This window comes from Ursus americanus, chromosome 2 (assembly GCF_024610735.1).
Source record: "Ursus americanus isolate L20-20 chromosome 2, mUrsAme1.1.p, whole genome shotgun sequence".
Classification (NCBI taxonomy): domain Eukaryota; kingdom Metazoa; phylum Chordata; class Mammalia; order Carnivora; family Ursidae; genus Ursus; species Ursus americanus.
Window position 1 is genome coordinate 93,467,147 of NC_142128.1, and position 20,470 is coordinate 93,487,616.

Sequence of the window (20,470 nt, forward strand, 5' to 3'; positions counted from 1 at the left end):
CCTTCTTTTGAGGTTTTTAAGGATTTGCTCAAGACTATGAACCATCCCATTTCTTCCGGGTTCTATGGAAAAGATCTACAAATCACATCCCGCAACGTATCCCACATTTGGGTCCTCCCACAAGAGATTGTGCTCCCCTCTAGCAGACTTTCTGTCTCCTGAGAGCTGTCACAGCTCCAAGGGCCCCGGGGCACGCGTGGGTGGAGAAGTGGGAATGGCGGAGTGGTGAGGAGGAAGTCTGCATGAAAGCCATGCTGTGTGCGCGCCTGGTTGAGCAGGGAGGCCTGTATGAGACCTGACAGGGACGGCTCTCGAGAATGCAGATGGTTTGCAAGCTCACCAGACCAAAAGAGGAGAGAAAGAGAGAAGAGAGAGAATGCCCCAAGCTCCTGAGCTGTGCCAGCACATTCCGGCATGATGGACGCTTGCTAGTGGCCTTTGTTTTTGGACCAGAGCTGGAGGGGAGGGGATAGAGACTGGGTCCATGCTTTTCCTGACCTCAACACATTTTAAGCTTTCTTTCACAGATCTGGACAGAGGGTTTTCATTAAGCCTAGGCTGACTATGAATACTAATTGGTATTAATCACCATCATTAAATGAAGTGAAAGCTGATGATTAAACCTTCGAAACTTCCCAGGCATAAGAAAACATTCTGAGCTGCAAGCACTCATCATTTCGTTCTAACCCATGCTCTCTCACCTGTCAGCACTTATGCTGGCTGCTGAGCCTCCCCTCTCTGTCCTCATACCCTGCCCTGTCTCTGGGTCAGCTCATGTCTGCTCAACCCTTGGGATGTCACTTCCGCTGGATGGTTCTTGATTCCCTTTCCCAGCTGCACCCTGGCCTCGGCTGGATGAGGTGCTCACCCTCAGTTCTGTCACAGGCCCCCCTCTTATCCCTTTGTTGCCCTGTGGCTCCCTGACTTGTCTGCCTCCTTCCCCCAACATGCAGACACCAGCATCTTACTCACTTTGATTTCCCAGGGCCAAGCACAGCACCAGGATGGAGCAGATAATCATTAAATATCTACTCATTTACATATTTACATATTTTTGTGCATGCCTCCCCCTCCTTGCCGTGCTAAATGCAAGGAGGAGGTTTGATTCCTACAGCCTGAGAGAGCAACGAAAGGCAGGAAACGTCCACTACTAATCCAGTCTGGTTAGCGGAAACACTGAGGTGAAAACATGTTTGACCTACACCAGCTTAAACCAAGGGACAATTGGTTGAGTTGAGCAAACAAGCTTACTGTGTGAGCTGGTCCTAAGTGGACGGATGAATGAGAACGTGCCCGAGCTGAGACAAAGGGACGTGAGCTCACACAGCAGGCCTCACTGTCCCATCTGAAGCCTTCCTAGACACCTAGTTCCTCCTGTAGTTATAAGTCTAATAAGACCAGCCTTCCAGAGAGCCTTCACCATGGGAAAGGGTTAGGAGCACTGCTGGTTGGCTAAGCACGGCCTTATAGGACTTGCCATCTTATACGGCTGATCATTATTCTGGTCTAAACATATCCTTGGCAGACAGATCTCTCTGGGCCCACTCCTCAGACCCCATAAGTGCAAACTTTCTTTCCTACTCCAGCCAGTTGGTCCCAAATATGAAGCCTTGGTCATAAGAGGAATCAGGATAATAAGCTATTTGGGGAGGTGGACAGACACCTCTAAGGTCATCTAACAGGCCAGCAGGTTCCACTTGTTGGGAAGGCAGATAGTCTGTGGAGGATCCCCATGGGTGCACTTGCTGCAGAAGAACCCCATGGCCCTTCGTGCTGCCCCTGGTGCCCAGTTACTCTCCGCCACAGTCTCATCAGTTTTGTATTCTTACTTCATTAGGATGAAGACGTGCTCATTGAGGGCAAGTACATATTTTGGGGCTTCCTTTGTCTTTTAGCACAGTTCTGGGCCTGGGGAGAGAGGGAGGAGAGGAAGCAACACTTACTGAAATGTAATAAAAATCCAGAAAGGCATTGGGCACAAAGCTCCAGGCCTATCCATTGTATTGCCAATCCAAAAGCAGTGCCCTTAGGTAAAAGCCTGTGCAAAACTTCTGTAATGTGGAAACAGGCCCCAGCAAAAAACGTGTTGTAATCTATTAAGGAAGTTGGTGAAGCTTTTCCGAGGCTGCTAGGGAGCCCATGTGGCCACTGTCAAGGGGAGCCCCCCTTTCCCTCACCTCAGGCTGCAAAGTTAACCGAGGTCAGAACCGCTTCTTTATTTTGGAGTGAAATCTGGCTCTACCAATCACCACCCTTCATGGATCAGCGGAGGCCGGCTCCAGCAAGCTAGCACAAGGGCAGCTCACCCCTGGGACCAGTTCCTTTTTTCCATAAAAACTAAAATTAGTGTTCTTTTCCTCTAGCTCTTCAAGCTGAGAGACCTGACATAGCAAATGACCTTTTTGGTATTCAAGAAGAAATGACTGAAGGAAAAGAAAATGGTTGTCTTCAAATACCTGGGGGGAAAATTTGCTGCTGGAGAAGGGTGGACTTGTTCTGTCCTACTTCCTATGAGGGACGGTTAGAGGAGCAGAAGCCACATGGAGACTGATTTCAGCTCAGCCGGAGGGACAACTTTCTACTACTTCCAGCATCTAAAATGGAATGGTCTGCTTCGTGGGGGTAAAGAGTTTCTGTACATGGGAGGCGTTTTTTGAAATATTTAATTTACTTTTTTTTGAACAGGTAATAATGCAACAGGATGGAATTCAAACCTATATATTATGAGAGTTAGTCTCCTTCTTACCCCTGTTTCCCAGACATTCCTTTCTTCTGAAGAGGCAGTCTCTCTTACCTGGTATTTGACCAAAGGCCGGACAACTGTCTGTGGAGAATACTGTAAATGGGCCATGGTTTCTGGCATTGAGCAAGATGACCTCTGAGAATTTTCCATCTCTTGGAAGATGGAAGTGCCCCCTTTCCATTTCCAGCTCATAATCCTTAAGGTTGTATCACAAAATTGAGTTTGAACCTGTAAAATACACACTCACTGCTCAAGGGTTGGGTGGAGGATTTGGGACCTGACAGTGGGGATACTAGACCAGTGCTGAGCCTCCCTTATAGCAACAGACAGATTCCAACACGTGACAAAAGAAGTATCAGAGGGAAATGGACCGTAGACCCCATGCCAGGCTTGTGGGAACCCCTTTGCCAAATGTAGTCCTTCCCCCATTTGAAACTGAAGAGAACAAAACTATAGGGAGATTGGAGAAGGGGTAAGATTTAGAAGAAGGGGTTGGGGGTGGGGCAGGAAGAAGACAGGCTGTGGATAGAGGGGAATGGCAGGGTCATGGTGCCGTCAGGGACTTTTGGGGGTCCTCACATTGGTGACCTGGGCAGTGGCCTTTCCTGTCATTGGAAAACCTCAAGTACTCCTCTTGGCCTTTCTTTCTGGCTGTCTCCTGCCTTCTCCAGTTTCTCAGATGCCTCTGCAGTCTGTTGTCAGAGAACCTAGAAAGTACAGTTTCATCTGCTGACACACGGGCTGCCCATGACCGCAGGCATGGAATCTCTTTTCATGTACTTGGAAAATTCTTTTTTTTTTTTTTAAGGATTTTATTTATTCATTTGACAGAGATAGAGACAGCCAGTGGAGAGGGAACACAGCAGGGGGAGTGGGAGAGAAAGAAGCAGGCTCCCAGGGGAGGAGCCTGATGTGGGGCTCGATCCCAGGACTCCAGGATCACGCCCTGAGCCGAAGGCAGACGCTTAACAACTGAGCCACCCAGGCGCCCCTGTACTTGGAAAATTCAAAGGCGTTTTTGATCTTGAAGGTAAGATCAAACCTCTGATCCTGACAGATGAGTCTGGCTGCAGCGTTCAAGGGCATCCAGACCTGACAAATCCAGGTAGCATCTGTCCTATTTCAGGAGCTTGGCTATTTCCCCAGAATGAATGGAGGAAAGTAAAAAAAAAAGAAGAAGAAGAAGAAGAAGAAGAAGAAGAAGAAGAAGAAGAAGAAGAAGAAGAAGAAGAAGAAGAAAAAGTAGGGCTTTCCAGCAGGACTCCAGACTCCTTTAATTATAAGAAGTACAAAAGGCCACCTTGCCTATCCCTGATTCAGCTTCTTAGAAGGGAAACAAGTAATAAAACTATTTCATTATCGTCATTGTTACAATGGCCATCATTCATTTTAAAGGCTAAGCAGTCAGTGTTTATCAAATGTAAATTGAAGAAAAGGCCTATATTTTCTAGACATGCTTCCATATCAGCAATAACAAAGCACATGGCAAATAAAATAAAAGAATCGTTAAGGATTTTCTTATCCAAGATAAACTCAGGACATCTCAAGGGACAGATTGTTACACAGTTCTGTGCTTGGAGGTATGTTTGGCCTCAGTTCCACGAGCCCAGGGACTTGCACCATGGGAATCTCTGGAGGGGGAGTCAGGCTGGGCTGGAGTGCGGGCATCAGCCAAGACACTCAGGCAACATTGTGCCATGAAAACTCCACTTCCACTAATGAGAACAGTAATATCGAAGATAGAAGTAATTATTATTGTATTTAAGTGTATTTAAGTGTCGGCCATGAGATATTTGCTAGGTATTTCGCATGTATGTTCTCATTTTTGCTTCACAACACTTGTAAGAAAGGGACTCATGGTGACCTTGTTTGGAGGTTAAGAGAGGTCAGACCACTTTCCCAAGGTCACACAGCTAGCAAGTGAAAGGGTCAAGGGGCAAGCCCAGACCGCTTGACCTCTCAGATTCTTCTGCTATCTCTTATGTTAAACAGAGAGGAGCCGAGGAGCCAACCTGAACATGGCAGGGTAATTCGAAAGAATGATCTTAGGAAAAAAAGAGGAGAAGAATTAGCAAAATGAAGTCTAGGAAAACCAAGAGTAGATCTCCAGGGATCAAGTGATATGTAAAAAGTAGATGGAGATGAGTGATATAGAAGTGAATCTAGAAATAGAAAAGTCTGAGACCTGTCTGGTTTGTTGTCGTTGTTGTTGTTGGTTTTAGTTTTGTTTTGTTTTTGTTTGTTTGTTAGTTGGAGTATAGTTGACACGAGACCTGTCTTCTATATGATGCCTGTTCATGTGGTCGGCGAGGTGTGTGCCTTAAAAGAGTCCTGTTGGCTTGGCTCTCACCTTTCCCCCACCCCATCCAAGGCTCCCACCTCCCAGACAGGACAGCACGGGGTAGGAAGTCCATGTGCTTCAGGTAGAACGTGAGCCCAGGTGCATTTCTGTGCTCCACAACCAAAACCCCTGTGCCAAGCTCTAGACCCGTTCAGGGGATGCTGGAGAAACGTATTGGCTGAAAGGAGTCGCATCGGCTGAATACGCGTGTCTCTAACAAACATATATCACAGAACACTCATCCTAAGCACTTGTGAGCAAGAAACCCTATTAATTTAGTAACACGAGAAATGGAGAAACTTTTAACAAAAACCACATGAGTGATGTAAATTGTGGGAGAATGGAAACAGTGATCTACTCGTCTTAAAAAGAATTCTTATTACCAAATACACACAAAAGGTATTCCTGGTATCAATGCAGTGTTTGGGTAATAAGAAATAACCTTCTTTGGTCCAATCTCCACATTACAAAGACATCTTAACATGGTAACTCCAATTTGAGCACACTCGTACCTGGATTAAGGTTTCTTACCTGTTCTTATGAACCTTAGCCTTGTGGAAGAGGTTTCTTTCCCCTTTGCTTAGAGGAAGAGGCATGCAGCGTGCAGAGGAGGGGTCTATAAGTGCTTCTTCAATTTTTCATGGTAGACTAGAGATAGAAAAGTATTCTGCCCTTGGCAGTTTCCACAGGACACCACTGATGCGCTTTTCTCTGCAAGAGGCCTCATCATATTCCAGAGTATCTGTTTCCAAGCCACCTCCAACTTTATCCACAACCCCCTTTTACCCTCAGAAAGCTAAATATATTGAAAACACTCAGTACCACCCTGCTCGTGTGTACAAAGAGGGCCAAGAATGTACTGCCCCACATGTGCTGGGGTCAACTCCTACTGGTCACAAGGGCCGATTGTTAAATTTTTTGAAAACTGATGAGCCTGTTGTTAAGCTTTAAAATGGCCAGGCTTGGAGTATTTACACCGCAGCAATTGGCAGATGTTATAAATCAGGGCTTTTTTTTTTTCCCCTTTGAGAACTAAAAATAAGAGACCATGATTCCTTCACTAGACATGGCATGCATTCACAATTTTTTCAGCCAAACCTGGTGAGCATCGACTAAATGACAGATCTCTAGTAGGTGTTAGAGCTCTAATGATGGGTGATGCGTGATCTCTGGAGCAGAGAGACCTCATTAACTTTGAGCCACTCCCTGACCATTCTTCTGCTTACTGCTAAGACAGGTGAAAAGTTTTGAGTCTATTTGCACTTGAGATTGAAATATTCTGAAGTCTCTCCCACTTGTGATCAAACATCCAAAGAAAGGTATTTCAGAAGCTTGTAAACGGTTCATCTCAAAATGAAATCTTTACTAAATGACATAAAAAAATCAAGCCGCTGACTCATTAGAAATATTTTTCTTCCTCTCTTTTCCTAACTTTTACCCTGGATCCTTGGGGGGTTTCAGGCCAAACAAAAGAACATAGTTACGGAAATTCCCTTGGGTAACTCTGGGCATTTGCTTTTGGTAGGGCCTTTCAGATTGCTGGAACAGAGTCATAGGGATTTCATAAATGCTACTTATCTTTTGTTTAGTTTTAAATCTTGTTCAAATAATGATTTTCTCATCATTAGCTTGCGCCCACTCCAATTTTAATTCCATGGCTATGTCCAGAACGAACAATGTCAAATGAAAAAATAGACTGACTTGAGCTACGTGAGCCTCGTTTGCCTGTGGCTGAAGCCAGTCCGACCTCCTGGTTCTGCTGAATGACCTTGAGCTATCACTCTCCTGATTGGTGTGCAACAGGATGGCATTTCTAACCACAGGAACATTTAAAGGATTAACTGTGGCCCCCTAGCATTCTTAGAAAATGTAAAGGCAATTAGTTATTACTTATCCAGTACGGGCTAGTTTCAAAGACAGGGCCTGCATTGTCTAGATTATGGAAAGCCTTGGGTCCCTTACCTCTAAGAACCGTAATCAGCTTAAAAAGACCTGAAACTGTGACTGCTCAGAATTTCCTGTTGAGGATCAGAGCTGGGACTGTGGTTGCTCACAGGAAATGAAGCAGGATCAGGTAACAGCCTCAAAGACCTGGGTCACCAGAGAATGTGACCCCTGACATTCTCTTAAGGGGAACTTGAGAATGGAAAACGGTAAAGGAGAATCCCCGGCCCCGAAGTGTGAGGTTACGGAAATGGGGTGAGAGGTAAGGGAATTACAGATTTTTTTTCCCCTCTATTTCCATCTCTCATGGCTTCAGTTCTTTATCTTTGCTGATCTTTCTAGGGTATTTCATTTTTAAGCCTCCTCTATTCTAAAGACAGTAAACATTTTTTTTAATACCTTCTGTGTGATACATGCTGGAGATACATACATTGAGGAAGAAGACGCCATTTCTTCCCCCCAAGGAGCATAGAGTCCATGGGGGAGAAAGAGAAGGAAAGAACGCCAGCAGAATGTGTGAGGAAACAGGATACAGTAGAACTTGGGTATATAAGAGCATACGGAAGGGGTTCCTAAGCCACCCTAATCACGTTAGGGAGAGCTTCCTGGACGAGGTGATATCTGGGCTAATTTAGGGACAGATACACATTATCCAGGCAAGTGAGTGGGAAACAGTATTTCAAGCAGAAGAAAGAGAACACGTATAGAGACATCAGAGAGCAAGATTCTTCGAGGAGCTCTAAGTAGAGCTGGAGCTTAGGATTTGATCAGGGAGCAGTGGCAGGAGATAACTAATTAGAGGCCAGCCCTGGAATGTTCTGGAATGTAGGGCGTGCTAAAGAACTTGCGGTTTAGCTAGGGAATTAACAAGGAACCATTGAAGTATTTTAGGCAGGTGGATGGCCTTATTAGAGTTGTGACTTAGAAAGCATTTTTAAATAAGAATAGTAAGATTAGTCGATAGTTGTTGACCACTGATGATGTGTCAGGCAAATTTGGGGCATTTTTCTTGATATGATGCATGTCAATCTCACAACAGCTTTGCCCAAAGCCACATGGCAACAGTAAGGTGTAGTGTCAGGATACAAACCCAGCCAGGTCACCACCAGAGACTCAGCTCTCCACCACTAAGCTACAGACATATGCTGTTGTTTCTCAAGCACAAATGTAATGTCATTCTCATTGCTTATCTTTTTCTGGTTGTTTCTCAATTTTAAGCCAGTTTATCCCAGCAATTACCATGCATACACAAGAGGTCTTGCTTTTTGAAATACCCCAGATTTCGATTATATAAGGTCTAGGGAGTTTACAAATTGGAAGGAATGCACAGAGAAGTTCATGTTGACTAGAGTGTTCTGGCCTTTCCACAGTGATCAAGGGGCTCCTCAGTGAAGATAACTCTGCAAGACATTTCCCTTTGTTTCACTTCCGAGCTTGGCTGGGAATCCCCAGGAATCCCTACTATGCTCAGTTTCTAGATCCTAGAATGAGTTACTCCTCCTTGTCTCTATTTATTTCACTTGGAGCCAGTTCTTTCAACCAAATTCCTAGTTAACAAGGAGCACAATTAGGAAAAATCAAATCAGAGTTAGATGAGGGATAGTTAAAAAAGTAAAAAGACGAATGTCTTTCATTCCTAGAAGGCCAATCTTACACCTTGAAGAAGCCCCAGATTATGCATAGCTCCTGAGATATGCTTGCAAATAATCAAATGTCACTTTTATTCTGTCATCAACCCAAACTTACAAGCACCTGCTACGTGCCAGGCTCCATGCCAGTTAGCTATGGAGGGATGGTTAAGTCATGGTTTTCTCCTTCATGCCTAATGGAGTTGCTCAGTCAGTCACCGATACTTTTACAATGTCCATGTTTATCATCCTAATCTCCCTGAACACCTCCATCTCCTCTGTGACTCTTGCCACATGCATCTTTTGACTTGTGGGAAATCCTAAGACACTCCTTTCCCTGAAATGGTCCAGTTCTAGACAGCCACTCTAGTCCAGGGAGATGAGAGATGGCTCTTGACATGGGTCGTCTGGCTGAACCGGTTCTCACCAATTCATTATTTAACTCTCCCATTTGACTAACAAGTGACTAGGTACACTCTAGCCTGTGATGTCGTTATAGGCCTGTTTGAGAGTTACTGGGCTATGACCATTTTGGTTTTTCTTTTTTTAAAATTTAATTAAATTTTTATTTATTTATTTATTTATTTATTTATTTATTTATTTATTTATTTATTTATAGTAATCTCTACACCCACTGTGGGGCTTGAACTCATAACCCTGAGATCGAGGGTCATATGCTCAGGCGCCTGGGTGGCTCAGTCGTTGAGCGACTGCCTTTGGCTCAGGTCATGACCCTGGGGTCCTAGGACGGGTTCCTGCATAGGGCTCCCTGCTCAGTGGGGAGTCTGCTTCTTCCTCTGCCCTGTCATCCCCGCCCACCCCCCCGCTACCCCTACCCCCTCTCTTGCAAAAATAAATAAATAAAATCTTAAAAAAAAGAAAAAGAGTCACACGCTCTTTGGACTGAGCCAGCCAGGCACCCCAGGCTGTGGCCATTTTCTAAAGGGAAAGGTGAAAAGTTTTGATTTCAAGTCATCAGGAAAGAATCACTATCACTTTAAGCATTAAACACAGAAATATCTCTAAAAGAAACGTCAGCCCTTTGGAAAATCTCTGAAAAGCCCAGCTATGTGACCCTAAGGCAACTCCATCCTTTTCCAAATGTCCAAATTCTCCTTGGGAAAGTGTAAGTTATAAGTGCCCAAATGCAATGCCTGAGGATCAGTTGTCATGGAAACAAAGCTAGGCATGAAGAGCTCATTCAGTCTCACACCCCCTTTTCCACCAGGTACCGCTCTGGGGGAAATGCTGGGCAGACACACCTCAGAGCAGAAGGGACAGTCTGTGCTCAGAGAGTCCCAGATCAAAAAGCTTTACTCTCTCAGAATTGTTCGGAAGAGCCTATCGTTCTCATTCCCAAATGGAGGAAGACATGGAGAGCTGTGAGATTCAGTTTACATTAATTTCAAATTCAGTTTACATTAATTTTTCATTAACTCCATTAACAACACTCTTCTCTTGTTTCCTCTCTTTCTTTTCTTTCTCTCCTTCTGTCTGTCTATTCTGCTTATTTCCTACTTCATCCTGGTCATCCCCAGTACTGTCTTATTGGCCTCTTTTCCAGACTACCAAGAGCTGACAAACCAGTTCCTCAACTCTTGCCTTCAGCTCCGAGGTCATCACTAACTCTAGGTGACAGGTCAACCTTCTGAACTCTAAAGACGGCATGTGCCTTTTACAAAGAAAATGGGGGCAGCCTTCTCAAAGAGATGCCAGTTTCAGCTGCTCCCAGACACAGCGCTGCATTCAGTGCTCTGAGGAGATCACTGACAGCATTTTTGTGTCATGAGGCAGTTGACGACACCAGGTTTTACAGGTATTAGGGTTTAGTCATCTTTGTCTCACCAGTGGCTACCCAGTGTCTAATACAGTGCCAGGACATAATGAGCGTGTATGGTGTTGCCTGCTCGGCCCCACCCACAACCCTTGAAAATCGTGTCTCTCTTTCCCCACCACTTCATCATTATGGAGTTCTTACTTAATCTCATCCCAGTGGTCATAACTGATTGCTTGATGATAAGATTCCTTTCCAAGTTGGGCTAGGCGCCTTGTCCTGGATTTTGAGGCTTGGAACTACGTTGGCTGAAAGCTATAAAGGTAAATATTGGAAGATGTTCACAGTCAGGTTTTCCACCACATGGAAATAGATGGTCTGTAACAGGAGAAGGTAACAGACAACCCCCAGGAAGAAAGAGATGGAGAGAGAATCCACACCGTATTAGGTTCCTGGTTTTAATGGTTCCTGAAGTCTGCTGCATCCCTGCCCTTCTTGTGGCTTGGTTGCTCTGGGAGAAAACCCAGGATCCTTCAAGTGTTCCTCCATTTTTTTTAAGGTATAAATTGAGTTTTTGTCACTTCCCATCAAAAGGATCTTGACTATTCCCTGGAATTTAGCAGGCCCTTTATGTAAATGCTGGCTGAATGATGAATGCGCAGTTTTTCAGGGTCCAGATTCAGAATACTGTAAGGCTTGAAGATGTTGGAAAGTCCATTTGGCTTATCCCTCTGAGAATCTGAGAATCACTCAGATTCTGGGTGCCCATCACAGGCACTCCAACCAAGGAGAAAGTGCTCTTAGTTGCAAAGCCCTCGGAAGAAGATTTTAACAAAGGAGATCAGAAGAGCGTGGACAATCATAACATCCTGAACCTCTCCTTTTTCCTTAAAAGTCCTCCTGCATTCTGTTCTCAGGCTTGATGATCTCCCACTTCTCATTTTTAAACTATTTTTTTAAATCTTTAATTCTTTTTCATATCATCTAAAATCTATTTGTATTTCCCAAACTTTTTTTTTTTTTTTTGGTTAATAGTGTCACATATATCATTGTTCCCGGATGTTAAGAGAGAATTCCTTTTCTAGAGAATTAAAGCAGCTCATCATTAAGGGGCATATGATGTGTATTCTTTCATCCAGCAGACATTTACTGAGAGCCTTATATAAGACAGGCACTATGCTAAAGACTGGGATACAGAAATATTACAACTAGGTCCTCAGTGAAAATAAATTAAAATCTAGTCTAAACCCGATATGGAATTTCATTTATCTGAGATTTAAATAATTACAGCCATTGTCCTTATTTTCTTCATTGATTCATTCACTATTCAGTCATTCAACAAATATTTTTGAGTTTCCGTTTTGGGCTGGGTACTATTCGGGCTCTGGGTTTACAGAATGAACAATGTCCCTATGTTCTAATGGGAGAAGACAGAAAAAAAAACCCTAGTTCACAATTAAGTAATTATTTCAGATGGTATTTGATAGCAATAACTATTATGACTAAAAGAAGCAAAATAAAGGGTTCGACATCCTGAACTGTAGCAGGCTATTATAGACGAGGCAGCCAAGGCGGTCTTCCCTGAAAAGGTGGCATTTAAACAGAGACCTGAGTTACACAAAAGGTTGAGCCATGCAAAGACCTAATGAGATAGCAGCCCTGCCAGATGGCCCAAAGAACCGGACTAGATGGTTTCTGGGGTTCCTTCTAGCAGGAGAACTTAGAATTTGACCCTTTCTGCCCAGTTTCTGTTTTACAACAGCTTTTATGGTTCCTCTCAAAACCTGTGTCAGCATCCATAACTTCTAGTTGTAGAGCCCGGAATTAGTCTCTAGTGAGGCTCCGTCAATAATTCAGACTCCTGGCCCCAGCAGCCTACTCTCATACCTGCAGAAGCCCGCGTGATACCATGTAGCCATACCTCATTTCAGAAAGAGCCCAAGATGCCACTCAGGTTCTGATCTTTCAGGGAAAAAGAAATGGCTTCGTGGAGCACTGAACAGTACCCCAGTGCCATGGTTAATGTGTTATATAAACTCCAATTTCTCCATCTATAAAAATTTTATTTATTTATTTGAGAGAAAGAGAGAGCAAGCATGAGCAGAGGGAGTGGCAGAGGGAGAGAGAGAAGCAGACTCCCCACTGAGTGCAGGGTTTGACGAGGGGCTGGATCCCAGGACCCCAAGATCATGACCTGAGTTGAAGGCAGATGCTTAACCAACTGAGCCATCCAGGTGTCCCTAATTTCTCCATCTGTAATTTTTTAAAGATTTTATTTTATTTTGTCTTGTTTTTTGTTTTATTTTAGAGAGAAAGAGAGCGAGCAGGGAGAGAGGCAGAGGTCGAGGGAGAGGGACAAGCAGACTCCATGCTGACTGTGGAGCCCAATGCAGGGCTTGATCTCATGACCCTGAGATCATGACCTGAGCTGAAATCAAGAGTCGTTTGTTTAACCAACTGAGCCACCCAGGCGCCCCTCTACCTGTAATTCTAAAGTGGTCACAATATACAAAATATTGTCTTTATAATTTAAACTCACAAGAAATAGGCCATAGGCCAAATCTCTATGCAAAGAAGTCTACCAGATGCCTGGTGTCCTTTGGCTGCATTAGAAATGCAGACTTTGACTATTGCGAGAGTAGGTGGGCCATCATACGGGCATTGCGAACCTTGGTTCTGAAGATTTACCTTTGCTTCTGCCAGTCACCCTGATATCACTTCAGATTAAGTTCTCAGATGGAGAGTGTTTGGGCCACTCTAGTCATGTGAACTTTGGCCACTTGTATGAGTGTAACTTCTCAGATGAGATGTTTCTCACCCTTTCTCCACCACTGCCAAGACGGAAACATGCCAGATTTTTTGCTGTTTCTCCCTGTGTGGTGAGTTTATTTCTCATTTACCTCTGCAGGGAAGGTATAGCCCTTTGGTGTCTCAACTCCTCGTCTTGGGCATTTTTCTTAATTGGTATATAAAATAATGGCACATTTTTAACTGATGGCTGTCTAGATTGAGTAACATCTAGTAATTAATTAGAAAGCCTAGCACTTTGGGAATGAAATATAAGGTGGGTTTGTGGAATGAGGGTGGCACAGAGGGAGAAAGCCACTGAAAAGGGACATGGGGACAAATGAAGAGACGAGTTCATCATCTACAATCATTCAGAAAGGAATCAGAATCTGACTCAACTGATGGAGTACTGTGATTATTGATTACCATTTGGGGTCTGAATGTCTGAAGATGTGGTATGACACCAGTGAGACCTTGTACCTTAGGGTAGCATATCGAAGGCCCAAGCACAGCTAGAAGAGTGGCCCCAAGAGTTTACACTGAAATACATACGGTTCAGTGGGGGCAGGGGGCTCAAGTTCTTCTCCTAAGGAGAAGGTGCCTGGGGACCCTTGCCCATCATTTCTTTATTCTTTATCTCCCCTACTTTAGGTAAATTCCAGTAAGATCAGGAACTTTGGCTTTCTCTTCATCAGTGTCTTCCAGTGCCAAGAATAGTACCCGACTCATACTAGGGGTATAACAAGTATATGTGTGACGAATGCATAAATGATGGGTCACTGTTGGCACTGCCAGGGGTGTTCTGGGGGCTCAGGTCTGTGTTCACAGTGCTGAGGAGGCCCAGTCACCATGCCCAAAGCAAACAGGTGGAGACACTAGAAGTGGGAGCCAAGACGGGAAGCCAGGTGGGTCAGGAAGGAGAGGAGCTGATGTGCCAGGAGGATTAGAACAGGCAAAGGGAGGGATCCTGGAGGACTGACCTAAGCTGGGGGGCAGGCTTCTCTTCAGGAGAATCCTTAGGTGCCCATGGGCTTGGCTTCCCCAGGCTCCTTTCCCTCGCACATGAGAGGTCTCTTTTCTTCATCCTTGCCTCTTCTCTTTATCACCAAACTTCCTTCTTTCTTCAACTCGTAATCCCAATTCTTTTTGAACCCCTTGTACTCTGACTAAGCTTACCCCTAAAATCTTAGTTGTATCTGGTAACTTCTTTTCACTACTTTTCTGCTTGACTTCCCTGTGGCATTTGACCCCATTGGTAACCTCCTATTTCCTAAAACTCTGCCCTTGGTTCCTGGGAGACTTTCTCCTGGATTCTTCTCAGTTCAATTTGAAACCTTCTCTTTCTTATACTCTTATACTCCAAACCTGCCCCTTGGGTCCCTCTCTTTACACACTACAGTACAACACCATCTCCTTGACTTATCTCATTGGTATGCATAGCTTCAAATACCACCTTCAGACTGTTGACTCTTAGAAATGAACCTCCAGTTTAGGTCTCTCTACACAGGGTCTGACCGTATATTCAGCTAGAAGTTAACAAGGTTTACCAACCTTGCCTGGATTATTACCTGGTCTCTTTCCAACTGGTCTCCTTTCCTCCTCCCATTTAGCTGTTTGTTTCTCAGACCCAGTTCTGATCATGCTTTTCTCCAGCCTACTGAGCAAGGGTTGCCGAGCCAAGTCATGGCATAGCTGGTATTTTATACGTGCCTTTATGATCACACTTACCATATGGTGTTGTAACGCTTTGGTTTCATGTCTGTCTCTCATGGAACTGTGACTTCCAACAGAAAAATATTTATCTATAAATCATTTTTGTAAGCCTTCCATAAAGTATAGTGTCTGGTACATAATAGGAATTTAAATATTGATGAATGAATGAATGAATGAATGGATGAATGAAAGCAGTTGTTGGGTTGGGCTGAGATACCTTCTTGCTAAACACTAACTCATTTGAAAACCAACACTGCTACATTTCTAACTTAATTGTCAGTTCCTTAATAAATTACCCTGTTGACTCGTGTAATCTACAAGTGAAGACACAGAAAACCTTAGACGATCTTGGAAGGGAATTTCTAAGGATAGAAAGAACTTGAATTAAAAGCGTTCCAAACACAGTTTCAGATCCATCAGGTCATACTACATTTCAAATTAATTAATAATTTATATTTACTATGAGCTATGCATAATTACTCCACTTAATCCTCACAACAGCCCTATGTGGTAGGTACCCTTGTACAATCTTGATGGATGTACCATCTGGTACATCCTGATACCCTTGCACCATCATGTACTAAGATGGAAGTGCCATCCTATGGGAACTCAGCCAGCATAAGTACAGAGACCAAGCTCGTAACCTCCGTGGTCCATCACCCCTTAGAGGCTACCCATTTGCACTAGATCCAGTATCAACTGCTCTTTAAAATTAGCTTATGGACTGTTCTAGGAAACCCTCTAGCCCAGGCTAGAGACCACTCCTACTACCCCGTGCATACCTCTATCATAGCACTTAAAACATTCCACCGTGATTATCAGCCTACCTCTACTGCCCAATTAGATCACAAACTTCTCAAGACAGAAAACGATTATATTCATTGTTGTATCCACAGCTCCCAACATGATGCTTGTTGCTTGGGAAGTTTTCAGCAAATATTTATTGAATCAAAGTAAACCAAATGGGGAGAAGCTCTAAGCTAACTGATGGCCATAGGGGGCAAAGATGCCTGCTCCCACAATTGGACTCCTCCTGTTTTTCTTCCGCTTTCCAAGGATTTCTCAATATTGAAACTGATGCCCTCTTTGTTAAACATAAAAATTTCACAGCCCCCCGATAATCACTACTATGCAAAAGATAACTAATAGTTTTTAACTAGAGTCCAGTTTCTATACATCCTCACCAGCTAAAAAGACTTTGTTCAGATTTACTTTCATTATTTTCTCTTATAAACACAAGCATATTTTGTTTTAAATGCATATGTGTATATGCAAAATGTTTCAATATTGAATGCAATTTCTAACTGTACCTCCCTCTCCCCATAGATCATGATATGGCTCCACTGAGAATCCCTAGGTTTCCCAGTTTTGCTCTGGCCAGACTCACTTCCTCAGGTAGCCCCTTGCATCTTGTCCAGTGACTGGGCTTTACACAGATAACCAGACTTCCAAGAGGATGAATACCTGGCCTTGACATTTCCAGGTACCTCCTTCCCTCTCCACACACACATCTTTACCTTCCTCTCTACTAATGCACTCCTCCACTTTGTTAGGGCCCCAATTGCTGACCAAAACTCTAAGGCTGACAGGTGTAAGACTTGTTCACTGACTTTGCCATGCTCTTGGGTCTAGCTTGCCTTCCTACCCTCTACCACCCGCCTTTTAAGCCTTGTCTAAACTGGTGGGAAGCTTCATGCCAGGAGCTGGCTCCTGCCTGCTCTTATCATTCCAAAGCTATGACACGTTCCAATAACCTAGAGTGTCTCACAGGCTGAGAGGAGAGAGGCCTCTGCCTGGAGCCAGTGCATGTCATTTCCCATCCTGGGAAAACCCAACAAGGTGAGGCTTGGCTTCGTTTGGTTTGCAGCCAGTTTTAATCCTCAGATGGCAGAGGACTCCATGGAGAGAACTGCTATTTTGAACACAACCTTTAACAAGGTTGAGGTGATTGGTTGATCGGAAATCTTAGCTATTATGTTGACCAGGAAAGGGACACTGTTTCATAATCAGAGGGAAAGTAGAATAGTAGAAGGAGTTACAGCTATGTGCTCAGAAAGTTCTAGTTCCAAAGTACGAACTTAGGCAAGTTATTTAGCCTTTGTGAGACCCACTTTCCTCACTCATATTTGGAGAGAACAACCCTACCCATATTGAAGGGTTATCGTCAAGATGAAATGTGGACTCACTAACTGTGTTGAGTGTGGGGTAGGGGACACAGTAAAAGCTCATTCGATCGCCCTCTCTACCAGCATCCAGTATGGGTTTGATAAATGCTAGTTTATCAGATTTCCAAACGTTAAATGAAAATATGTGTTTGCTCCTATGGTCAGAGACCAGGTGGAAACCTTGAGTGCAGTTGTATCATTTCGTGTAAGACTTTTTTTCCCCCATTTGGATAATGAAGTATCTAATCTTTAAAAATTAATGGGTCATGATAGCAAAATAGGTTTAAAAGCTAAACAATCACAAAAATATATAGGAATAATCCTTAAACATATGAAAACAAATGCAGTCTCATAATTAGAGAAATACAAACTACAATTGTACAGCGATATTTTTCATCTCTAAAATTAGTTTAAAAGTAAAACTTACTGCAGTCATTGTTGAGGCTGAGGGTAACAGGCACTTGCATACATTCGTAGTGGTAATATAAATTAGAAAACTCTTATGCAGGGACATTTTGCAATTTCTAATAAATATACAGATGACCTTAGCTTAACAAATACGGAACACTTCACGAATTTGCATGTCATTCTCACGCAGGGGCCAGACTAATCTTCTCTCCATCCTTCTAATTTTAGTACATGTGCTGCTCTTACGGAGACAGACATATTTATCCTCATTATACAGCACAAGAAACCCAGACACATAAAGGTTAAGTAACTTGACCAAAATGACGCAATTAGAAAACATCACAATCCTGGGTTTATCTCGGCAATTGCACCAGTCCAATACAGTAAGATTGTTATCTCATGCTTATCAGAAGCTCTAATAGCTAGTTACATATAACTTTGATGAACAAAAAAGAAAAATTAATAATTACTCAGTCAGAGGCCCTTACTTGATAGCAGTAGTTGAAACGAACAATATGAAGAGGGGTGGTTTTTAAAGAGGTTTTGGCTTTCTACAAAACAATTATCTTGGTCTGCAACAGATCAATGTCTTGAAAAAGAAAGTTGGGGTACAACGTGTTTAGATTAAAAGAGGCAAAAATGCAAAGCATCATCCTTGATTTTATTTGGCTTTGAGCAAACCAGCCATAGTAGACATGTTGGGGACAAATTGGGGAAGTTGAATATGGACTGAATGGAGACAAAAATAAGGAATTTTTGAGGGCTTCGGAGGGGAGGGGGGTGGGGGAATGGGATAGGCTGGTGATGGGTATTAAGGAGGACACGTATTGCATGGTGCACTGGGTGTTATATGCAAGTAATGAATCATGGAACTTTACATCAAAAACTAGGGATGTAGTGTATGGTGACTAACATAATAAAATAAAAAAATATTATTAAAAAAATAAGGAATTTTTATTCGTTTTTTGTTATGTGTGATAATGGAATTATCCTTTGAAGGAGTTTTTTTTTTTTTTTTTAATTTTGGAGCTGCATGCTGAACTATTTAGTGGTAAAATGTCATTATGTCTTTATTTTAAAATGATTCTGCCAAACGATTTGTAGATAGAGGAAATGTGGCAAAATTGTCCATTGCAGACTCTAGGTGGAGGAGACATGGGTGTTCTTTGAGGTATTATTTCTGTTTGTCCGTCTATTTGAATGTTTTCGTAATAAAATATAGATGAAGGAAGAGGCCCTTGGGGATCCCAGACCTAAAGGGAGGACTCTCAAGCTGTGCTTTAGGGCTTGGTCCCTGGCCCTGTTACTTACAAAAACTGAGAGGAAGACAAGGAGACCAGATCATCAAATTTGGGAGGACTAATGATTGCTGGAACCTAGATTCAGAAAGATGGTCACTGGCTGGAATCTGGCTAAAGGAACCTTAATAAGGAGGAAGATAGGGTGATGCGTTCAGGTTTTAGCAAATTAATAGCCTGAGGAAAGCTGTTAGAACAGCAATTCTCATCAAAAGAACTAAAAAGCTTTAGCTAGTGGCAACTCAAGGTGAGAGAATGAGGTGACACTGCTGCCTGGAAAACGAATTTCCAGTTAGTCTACATTTCTGGAAGCAGGTACTCCAGAAGGCGGGAGGGTGAGTCCCACAGTCACATCTGGCCAGGGCACATCTGGAGTTTCCGATTCCCTCTAGGTGCCTTGTTTTAAGTGGCACTGGGGGGTGGGTCTAGAGAGGGTAACTGGGCCATGTCATATTGGCCATAGAGCCTGGGGATCATAAGTTTAAAAAAGATTAAGAGGAACATGGGCAATGCCATCAAATTCTTCAAGAGTTTTGTGCAAAACAGACTAGCCCTGTGTAGGCGGCTTCATAAAGAAAAAACCAGATACACTTGTTACAATAAAACGAAGAACTTTTGTAAAGATGCCAGGGAAGGACTGTGTTTGTTAAATGGAGAGCATTGTGTGCCCCATTAATCACTCCTGTTTCATGGTAAGAGAACAATGGTAAATCTGAGACAAAGAGAGAGGAAAAACAAGTGAAACTGCCTTGAAAAGTGTAGAATGTTTCCTGAGCTGAAGCACGTGCTTCCATTTGCCAGCAGCATTTCCAAGGGCCAGAGATAAAATTCAGCTGTGCGTCGGACGCTTGCCTAAACTTCACCGTATTCAAGGACTGCGTTGTCTGCGTTCATGAGGACAAGTAACTATGTTGATAGTTTATCAGGTTGACAATCCCAAAGCTAGGTAGCCCCCGGTGACTTTTTAAAGTTTTTGTTTGTTTGTTTGGTCTTGTTTTGTTTCTGAGTCAGTGAAACGTTCATGTGGTTTAACATTCAAAGAACAGATAAGGAAATACTATGAAATGTCCCCTCCCTCTGCCAGTTTCTGTCTTCCAACCATTCAGTTCCACTCCTCAGAGACATTTAATGTTAACTAATATTTTGTTGTTTCATGCACATCTTACTCTTTGCCCGATTTTCTCAATGTGAGAGTCTAGGAAGCAAGGGTTTCCTGACTCTTGGCTGTGTGACCCATAGGGCGCTCTCTGATACACAGGATGGAGTGGAGTCCAATCCCAAGGGGTCTAGGAACAAGTTTTTCTCGAAACAGCCACCATCTGCCAATACCTAATTTCACTATTCTGCACTTTACTGGTCAGGCAGTGAAATGCCTCGCCAAAGACTTTGCAAGGGGGAGATAACATTCTGTGAGGGTAAATATGGCTATTTCTCCGCTGGCCAACTTTACTGACAAGGTCACACAACTGCATCTTTGTTCCTGTCCAGAGAGCTCGGTGGTTGGTGCTACAGAAAACCCTACTGCTGAGATCACTGGGGATTTAGAGCGGAGAGTAACTCATGCTTCTTTACATTTTGGCCTGTCCACGCGCTTTTTGTGTAGGTGTATGTGTGTTATTTCTCCAGTTGAAATAAGTTCCTAATACCTAAACTCTTTGCACCCTCACTG

General features: G+C 43.3%; 1 non-coding gene across 1 annotated transcript; it reads right to left on the reverse strand.

The window, feature by feature from the left end:
• Nucleotides 1-17,648: 17,648 nt before the first annotated feature.
• On the reverse strand, nt 17,649-17,755 carry LOC123803116 (U6 spliceosomal RNA). Its single transcript, XR_006782755.2, has one exon. It is a non-coding gene; the product is annotated as a U6 spliceosomal RNA (small nuclear RNA).
• Nucleotides 17,756-20,470: the final 2,715 nt, after the last annotated feature.